Consider the following 5464-nt stretch of genomic DNA (forward strand, 5'->3'; position numbering starts at 1 on the left):
CGGCGTGGCGGGGGACCGGAAGGACAGGTGACTCTGCCGGTCCCACTTATTTACCCCCCAAGCTACTCCCCAGATTCGCTCTCTTCTCCCAGACATGACCGGTCATGGGAGCTCGACGGTGTGTGGTGGAGCCTGACTTAGGCAGGGAGAGAGGAGAAAGCCCAGCAGGTGTCCAGGCCTCCTTCCTGGTCTGAGCTCACAGGGCTGAGAGCAGCAGTGTGGGATGGGGTGGGGTAAGAGGGGTGGGTGGGGGTTGGGGGGAGTGGCATCTGGTGCAAGGCTTGGGGTGGAGGGTGAAGGAGACAACCTTCGTGTCACTGCACACCACCAGTTGTCCCCGCCTTGAGAACCACCACAAAGATGAGACGGGTGATGTACACAGCATGCCTGGCAGAACGCTGCCTGGATAATTTATTATCACCCGTGACATCCTCCTCTTCCTGCTAAGCCAGCCACCTAAGCCCACCTAGCAGGAGGTGTGTAGTGGGCACAGAATGAGAGCAAAGTCAGTCTCAGGACTCGTGAGACTATCATCCTGACACCAAAGCCAGACAATGACTACACGAGCAGAGAAAACTACGGCCAACATGTCTGATGAACATGGATGGAAAAATCCCCAAGAAAATAAGGCAAACTGAATCCAGCCACACATAACAAAGAGAATACACCGTGACAAAGTGAGATTTATCTCTGGTACGGATGGCTGGTTTAACAAACACAAACCAATCAATGCACTACATTACATGAACAAAATGAAGATAAAATCACATGACTATAGATGCAAAAAGCTTTTGACCAAGTTCATCATCCAACATCTAACACTTCAACAAAATAGGTATAAAAGGAAATTACCTCAACACAATAAAGGCCATTTATAAAAAAGGGAAGGCTAGTCTCTTCATTAAATGATGTTGGGAAACCTGTGTATCCATATGCAAAATAATAAAATTAGACCCTTCTCTTACACTGTACATAAACTTCGGTTCAAAAGTACAAAAGGCCTAGGGAACCAGCAGTTAGCGTAATGGCTATGTCGCTGGATTCCCACGTAGTCAACCGCGGTTCGCGTCCCGGACCCGGTGACTTAAAACTCACGCCGGGCACGTATGCATGCGTGCCCAAGATCCGAGAGGAGAATGGAGGAGAAGGGATTGCGGCGTGACCATCCCCCCTGGGGGGTGATTTCTCGCTTTCTATCTCTATGTCTCTCTCTGTCTGTCTGGCGACGCACGCGCCCTATAGCGAAAACCTCTCCAAAAAAAAAAAAAAAAGTACAAAAGACCTAAATATAAAGCCTAAAAGTGTAAAACTTCTAGAAGAAAACAGGAGAGAAAACTCCTTGACATTGGCTTTGGCAATAATTTTTTGAACAGCATACCAAAAGCTCAGGCAACAAAAGCAAAACATAAAGAAGAGGGACCACATTAAACTAAAAATCTCCTGTATAGCAAAGGAAACAACCAACAAAACGAAAAGGCAACCTATGCATTGGGAGGAAATATTTGTAAACCTTATATCCATAAGGGGTTAATATCCAAAATGTGTAAAGTATCCACACAGCTCAGGAACAAAACCAAATCAACAGACTTTAAAGTGGGCAAGAATCAAAACAGACATTTTTTTTTTCCCCACAGAGGATATACAAATAGCCAGATATATGGGGAAAAAATGCTCAGGATCACTAATCGTCAAAGAAGTGCAAATAAAAAACACAACGAGATCTCACTTCACACCTATTAGAATGGCTATTATCAAACTGGTGAAAGGATACAAAGATATAGCTATGTAAGATGAGTGAGTCTCGATCTCATGCATGGCATGATAGCGGTAGTTAGTAGGTAGCTATGTGACAAGATGGCTGTGTTAATTAGCTGCACAGTAGGAATCATTTCACCGTATATACGCATATCAAAACATCACCTTAAAATATAATTTTATTTAACAAACATTTAAAAATAAACTAAATGTAATTCTACATATTCGTCTACATCGCCCATAAGAAAATTCCGCGATGCTTCAAGTACGCACGCGTCCACTTCTAGAGACAGTCCTTTCCCTTGTCCTCCCATGACAAAACGCTCCAAAACTCAGGGTCGCAGGAGACGCGGCCCAACACCTGACTCTCTGCGTCCTTCAGTTTTGAACACATTGGTTGGCAAGAACGGGAGCGAGCAGAGGGGTCGGCTTTGGCTGATCCTCCTGGACCAGTTGTGGAGGTTGTTCGAGATCCCCGCAGCCAGCCGCTCCCTGCGAGCAAAAGCGCGCCTCCCTCTGAGGTCGGGAGACGCCGCGGAGGGACCCTGCCCGCCCGCCGGAGGCCTGGGGTCCTCTCCGCACGCCGGACACAGCGGGTCTCCCGAGCGCCACTTTCCCCGCTCGCCCAGAGGACGGAGCCTTCCCTGCTGCAGAGCGCGCTCCGCGTCTTCAGGACCGGGGGCCGCAGCCGAGACCGGCCTTCCCCCGCGCAGGAGCGACAGTCCGGAGAGTCCGAGACACGAGCAACCACGCCGGACGCTCCCATTGAGGCTGTGAGGGAGCGACCGGAAGCGGGGGCCAGCTGCTCCAGTGGCGCAATCGGTTAGCGCGCGGTACTTATATAGCAGTATGTGTGCGGGTGATGCCGAGGTTGTGAGTTCGAGCCTCACCTGGAGCACCGTTTTTCAAGTCGACGTTGTGACTACACTCCGCACTCTGACCTACTTCCTGACTGCTCCACGGTCTTAACTATAGCAACCGTTCCTAACGTTTCCTGGGTATTTTTGGAACCAGCAGTGAGTTAACCAATGACCAATCCTCCTCTATGCGGCAGGGAGTTAACACCCCTCATCCTTTGTCTACAGCCTTTCCTAAGACGATGCCAAGATCTCCTGACACCTGCTCTCCGTCCCCTCCCCACTTTCCACTTACTATCAGCTTCCCCTGGGGACCCATGACACAGGCCGTGGTGGGCCCTAACTGCAGGCAGTAATGCGCACTGAACTCGGTGAAGTCCATTCCGGGACGTCAAAGCTAGTTCCTTGCACAGGGTCCTCTCTCCACATCTACATATTACATTTTCACCTGTCATAAGCCAACAGACTCAGGCTTATAATTATTCTTTTAAACTATCCTGTTAAGTCAGTTAAAAGAAAACATGCATAAGCACTCTCTTTCATTGATCTATGGAGTTACCTTTATTGGCTCTCTTCCTACGTATTCGAGTTATTCTCCGGTGTAGCTTCCTTTCAACCTGAATGAGGTAAATTGGGATTAATGTGAAGGAGACTCTTCTAAAATGCATGTTATAATCCCCAGATGAACCACTAACAACCACGACAGAAATAGTTTAAAAATTAATTAAAGTGATGCTCTAGATTACATATGTTAAACCCTAAAGAAGCAGTAAAGCAGAAACAGGGACAACCCAGACATGGACAGAGAAATCTCATAGCAAAATGAGCTGTAAGCCAGCCATATCAACAGTTACTGTGATTGTAAGTGGCTGAACACATTCTCGATATTTTTCTGTAAGGTCATTCTGCCAGTAGTTGATTTTTTTCAGTCTTTACTTGGAATTATTTTACTTTTAAAAAAATTTCTATTGAATATGAAATTCTTGGGACCAGCAATTAGCGTAATGGTTATGTCACTGGACTCCCATATAGTCAACCACTGTACGAGTCCCGGACCCGGTGGCTTAAACTCACGCCAGGCGCGTGTGCGTGCGTGCCCAAGACCCTGAGAGGAGACTGGAAGAGCAGGGATTGCGGCGTGGCCATCTCCCCTGGGGGGTGATTTCTCGCTTTGTCTCTCTGTCTCTGTCTGGCGAGTGCACGTGCCCTATAGCAAAAACCTCTTCAAAAAGAAAAAAATAAATTAAAAATTGAACTCCTCTCCACAATGGAAACTTGCTTTCTCCTTTTGCCTAGAGTAAACAGAGTGATTAACACTCCTACTGTCTTTGCTAAATAATCTGGAACTCCTTACCCTAAGATACCGCTCTTTGTTCTTGTGAATCACCACAACATCCCAGAAAAGGTCGATTTTTGCCTTTATAAGCACCCTTCTCCCTACACTCTGGGCTGCAAGGTTTTGAGAGGACTGAGTCTCCAACAGTCCACATTCCGCCGGCTTTATCAATAAAACTCCAATACGTCTGGCTGTGTCTGGATGCCCTCTTATTTCTGAGTGGTCTATAACATAATCACATTCTCCACTAGCAGTTTTCTTTACATTTTCAGCACCTGTCAACAGAAATAACCAACTCCCCAGACATTATAATTAATGCAGTTTATTACTAAGCACAAAACTGAGTGGCCAGACCCAGAGAAAGACAAGCTGTTTCTTGGGGTGCTGAGACACAGCAGTTCGTTTTACTTCGTTCTAAGAGCAGGAGCGTGTCAATCGGCACAAGAGTCCTAACATGGGCTTGGCCCCAAAAGGTGGGACATCGGGAAGCAGAAGTTGGTAGGTTATAGGTGAGCTTGAAATTCTTAAATTAGTGATTATGGTCAAACTAAAACGCTTCTGTTCCTGAAAAAGATCAGCAAAGGAACGTGCTTCACTCCGAGATAAGGCTTCCTAAGGGCCATCAAGCACTGCCGGGCAGAAGGGAGCCTCCCCCTGCCAACGCAGAGTGCCCGTGCTGGCGGGAATGGAGGTCCCACGGCGCCAGGAAGGCCCTCCCCAGGGCAGTCCACCGGTTTCCCTCGAGGGCAGCGGAGTCTGGGGGGGATGAGCCGACGGACTCCAGAGCCATGACCTCGGCAAAGGGAAGGCCCCCGATTTCAGCCGGAGTTCGGTCCTCACACCGGCTCCCGGGGGCCGTCGGCCGACCAGGAAGCCGCCCTGCGGCCGCCGACCTGCGCGCCCCCGGCCGGACGCGGCCTCCTGCCGCCAGGACCGGAAATGCCGGGCTCCTTCCGGCCGCGCGCCCCTGACGCGGCTCCGGCCGGGACGGAGCCCTCCGCGTCGTCACTTCCTGCCGCTCCTCGGGGGGCCCGGAGCTTCCTCCTGTCCCGGAAGCCGCGTGGCTTCCGAGTGTGACCTCCCCGATGGGACGCGAGCGGCGAGGAGTGACGAGGTGGCCGAGTGGTCAAGGCGATGGACTGCTAATCCATTGTGCTCTGCACGCGTGGGTTCGAATCCCACCCTCGTCGGGCTCCTGCTTTTAGCGTGACTGACAGGCCGCCCGCGGTGCCGGCTGGGCCATGCCCTTCTGCAGCATTGCTCAGTCCCGGTTCTGGCCCTCTACCTCTCCCTTCCTGTCCTTAGTCCATAAGAACGGATTTTTGTGTGTGGTGTACGAGGATTCTATTTTATCGTTTTGTATGTGGATATCCAGTTTCTCGACCAGAGCGTTCTTACATTTGTGGCATTGAATTTTCTTTTCTTCTTTTTTAAAAAAATAATTATTTATTGAATTTTTATTTATTCATTCATTTATTTTAATTTGACCAGAGAGAGACACACATACACAGAGGGA

The 5464-nt window shown here is 49.3% G+C and overlaps 2 non-coding genes across 2 annotated transcripts; both read left to right on the forward strand.

The window, feature by feature from the left end:
• The first annotated feature begins 2559 nt into the window (after positions 1 to 2559).
• TRNAI-UAU (transfer RNA isoleucine (anticodon UAU)) lies at positions 2560 to 2653 on the forward strand. The gene is made up of 2 exons: positions 2560 to 2597; positions 2618 to 2653. It is a non-coding gene; the product is annotated as a tRNA-Ile (tRNA).
• A 2403-nt stretch (positions 2654 to 5056) lies between these two features.
• Positions 5057 to 5138, forward strand: TRNAS-GCU (transfer RNA serine (anticodon GCU)). The gene has a single exon. It is a non-coding gene; the product is annotated as a tRNA-Ser (tRNA).
• Positions 5139 to 5464: the final 326 nt, after the last annotated feature.

This window comes from Tupaia chinensis, unplaced genomic scaffold (assembly GCF_000334495.1).
Source record: "Tupaia chinensis unplaced genomic scaffold, TupChi_1.0 Scaffold140356_1, whole genome shotgun sequence".
Lineage (NCBI taxonomy): Eukaryota > Metazoa > Chordata > Mammalia > Scandentia > Tupaiidae > Tupaia > Tupaia belangeri.